The 3,952-nt window shown below is 38.8% G+C and overlaps 1 long non-coding RNA gene across 1 annotated transcript in view; it reads left to right on the top strand.

Moving 5' to 3' along the window:
• The first annotated feature begins 678 nt into the window (after positions 1-678).
• The window catches only part of LOC109303706, a 3,947-nt gene continuing 673 nt past the window's right edge, over positions 679-3,952 (top strand). Inside the window, exon 1 of the long non-coding RNA XR_002099181.1 lies at positions 679-766. This is a non-coding gene — a long non-coding RNA (uncharacterized LOC109303706). The remainder of the gene's footprint in view (positions 767-3,952) is intronic.

A 3,952-nucleotide genomic window follows, 5' to 3' on the forward strand; every position in this document is an offset into this window, starting at 1 on the left:
CACCACCTCCGGGCTCTTAAAAGCCCCCTTCACCAGCTGCTGCCAGGTAGGGGTGCAATCCCTGCTGCCCCTGACTGCTCTGCACTGTGTGGGGGGGCTCTGCCACAAGCCCCCCAATGCCCACCCCCTCTCCCAGCCCCTGTCACGGCTGCCCCACTTGGTCCCAGCTCCTGGGTTTTTTTTTTTGTTTTTTTTAAGAGCCCCAACCTCACCAGCTGCTGCAGTGGCTGTTGGGGCTTCTGGAGACATGTGGCAGAGTCCTCCATGTAGTATGGGGCAGTGGGGGCAGCAGACATTGCCTGCTTGCCTGGCAGGAGCTGGTGAGTGGGGGCTTTTTTTTTTTTTTTTTTTTTTTAAGAGTTGGGGCTAGGAGAGTGGGCAGGGGATGGGGGCTTGTCACAGAGTCTCCCATGCAGCGTGATGTAGCAGTGAAGTAGATCCTGTGGAACATTATAAGTAGGCATGTGCACATTCGTACACATGCATGTGCACACATGAATGGATGGGCAGATAAAATCTACTCCTGTTGCTTAGGCTCCAGTTCTATAATTACATATGCATGGACATGTACGTGCAGCTATGTGAACATCCATTGCATTTTTATCTGTCTGCCTATAGGCATAACTGAGAGCAGATTTGCACTTTTAAGTCCATGTCTCAGTCTTTTGCAGTAGGATCATTCCTTACACTGGTTGTGTTATAAAGAACAGCTGTGGATCAGGGGGAAATACACACAGTGGTGCAAGTTGAAACTTACATTTTAAAGGTATGCTTCCAGGTTATGCAGGCCCTTTTAAATGTAAATTTTTTGTAGTTCTGATGGAGGGCTTCTGCTATGAATTGTATAAAGTAAAAACCCTGTATAAGTGAAACATGCCAGTAGTCTAGATTTTCATGGAATTTTTCAAGTTTGGAACAATTACTAGTATATTTTAAACTTGTTTTTAGATGTACTATATAGCTATAATTTTCCCAACCCTCTAAGCACTGTTCTGTGAAACCAAGGAACTAATGGCATGTCTACACAGGGCACTTAACCAGGCCCAGCATGGCTATACTTAAGCACAGAGTGCCACTCTGCATGGCTGTGTTCTGAATTGGAACAGTTTGTCAGTGGTTCTCAACCTTTTTAGACTCAAGGCACCACTGGAAAATGTCAGCTTAGCTTTCACTGGGTTTTTAACTATGGAAAAATAATAGAGCAATTCTTCGGTTACGAAGAACTCAGAGTACAACAGGTCAGAATGTTTTTTGGCACTGTGGATTCTTGTTTGAAATCTCTTGGTTTATCTTGTGAATCATGTGTAGGTGTTTGCACACTTAGTGCTAATATTTACTGGCAAATGTGGTGTATTAAAAAGGATCTTGTGTCACCCCAGGCTGTCATGGTACCCTGGTTGAGAATCGCTGATTTAGCTGCATAAGTACAGTGCTAGAGCAGGCTATTTGTACTGCTTAATGACATGACCAATTTGCCTGCTGCTATGCCAGTTAGCCTGCCTTTGGTGCCATATAAACCTGGCTACGCTGCTTCTAATTTAGGATGCAGTCCATGGAGAACAGCTTGGCGTGCATAATGACTACCCAGCCTGGTGGGTTAAGTTTACTGCTTAGATATAGTTTAATGGACCTGGCTACATAACCAGATATATATGAGAGAGTATTCATAGATAGTATAAAAAACAATTAAACCGTTCCTTTTTTTTTCCATATTAACTTAAGTGATATCTGCATAATATAGGACAGTATGATATAAATATTTACTGGCATTCATTTCCTGTGGTATCCACAACTATGACATTGGTAAAAGAGCATCATTTCTTTCTGCTACTCTATAAATAATAGAGGTAAGTGGTTCATTTATAATGAGCAACACATTTGATGCCACCTATTTTTTCTATTAATAAATTGTCTGGGAGTAGCTCTTGGTTTTACCAGATTAATTCAGCCTGATTTACAGAATCAGCTCAAATGATTTCTACAAATCTTGTCTGCAGATTTTTTGTAACAATCTGTTCACAAACGTCAGACGGTGTTGGTTAATTTAGCTTGGATATAAATTGCATGATTCATTTTTTTTTCCATGATTGGATGAGCATAAGTTTTAGACCCAAGTTTTCACTTATGAATACCTAGAATTATGAGGGCAAATGTTCTTTTTATATGAGTGTTCCCCAATGGTTGCTTAAAATTTACTGTTTCTGCAAACCTTCCTGCAAAAATAATTTGTTTGAACATTTTGTGGGCAGCAAGCACAAAACAGGTTGCCAGCATGAGTAGAATAAATTGTATTAAATCCAAACATGTTCACATACAACTTTTTATAATATTTATTCTCCCCAGTAAAGGATGTCAACTAGGCCCAATGAGAAACATAAAGTATCTATTCAACTCCTACTTACTTCAGCATCTTCCAAAATTGGGCCTTAACTATAGTTCAATGACTGTGAACATTCACTAAAATATTAACTGTCTGTAATCTGAAGTGTCTTGCCAAAAAGTTGGGTTAATATTCTGTAATACTCCACTGTGAGACTTTAGTGGTGTTTACTCCAAGGAGCAGGAAAAGTATAAACCCCCCCCCCCCATTAAAATGTTCTTTTGTGGTGCTGTCATTTAGCTAAAATATGACGCATCTGATTTCAACTAGATATTTTCTACCAGTTGAAATCAGGTATAATTAACTTTGTCTTTTGACAAGTCCTTCTGAGGCATACATTAATTCAATATGGGATAATGCATAGAGACAACTAGATCACCAGGGTAGAAATCAATTGAGGGGTTCTGATGATACCATAAACCACAAGAACAGTGTGTGCAGTTAGTAATCACATCAAAATACTGTGATTGCTTTGGAACTTAGTGATCCTTCAACAGTCATTCATATGAAGCACAGAAGAAAAGGGTGGCATTTCATACAAAGGCAAGACCATTTTTTCCTCTGGATCCTTTGATATTGGACACTTTTTCACTGTGCACTGCAAGAAAATGCCATATTGATAGTAGGGGTAGGGATTCAGTAAGCATATTCTGGGGTCATACAGGATTAATGAAGACTTTATTGTAATTACTTGTGTGTCTTTTAGAAAAGAATTTGGGTTGGATCTTTCATAGCTATCTATAGAGCTATGCTGATTTAACATTATTTTGTGACTAAGCCCTAGATATTCTCTTTGATAGGTTTAAACAAATCCCTAAAAAATTTAGCATTTTTCAATAACTCTGTAAATACATTGAAATAAAGTATATGAATAGTAATAGATTGTATTTAGCCTAGCAGCCTTTAGTCAGAAACTAGCTGATTTCCTTATGTACACAGACAACCCCCACATCTGATCCCAAACATGCTGTCGTCCCATTAACAAGGTTATTTTGGAAAAATGTATCGTATGGATATGTGTGCTTTCTAAAATATCCATTTTATGAGCACAGTAATTCTCTGGGTTACGTGATGCACATTCTTCTATGTTGCTCTTGAGTATATATTTTCATCTTAGAGTTATTGGGAAGATGAGGAGAGAGTAACAAGGAATGTTTTAATTCTTAATTTACAATGTTCTGCCTGAGAGGTTCCATGCTGAAAGATCAATTTATGTTCCTTTTAGTCATGCTGTGATGCCATTAAAAATATCAGACCTGAAGTGTTTTCTGCAGGCAAAGAGGGTATTGCTCAAATTCTCTTTACTGTTGCTTAAAAGACCTTTCAAAAGTGTGAGAAGTCTCCAAGTCATTATGTTTGTGGGTTTTACAAAGGATAATAGAACATCGCTTTGCACCTATCTACAGTCAACTGTACTTATTTGACTTGTGCAATACTGGAATCTTGCTTTGATCTTTTTAGATCTGATAGTGGCATAGTCTGATACTAAGAAATGAGCATAGTCTGATACTAAGAAATGAGCAATAGCATGTCGCAGAAAGCCACCTTGGTTTCTCCCCAAAAATCTCTGCC

Source organism: Gavialis gangeticus, unplaced genomic scaffold (genome assembly GCF_001723915.1).
Source record: "Gavialis gangeticus isolate Ggan-Ray unplaced genomic scaffold, GavGan_comp1, whole genome shotgun sequence".
NCBI classification, from domain to species: Eukaryota; Metazoa; Chordata; order Crocodylia; family Gavialidae; genus Gavialis; species Gavialis gangeticus.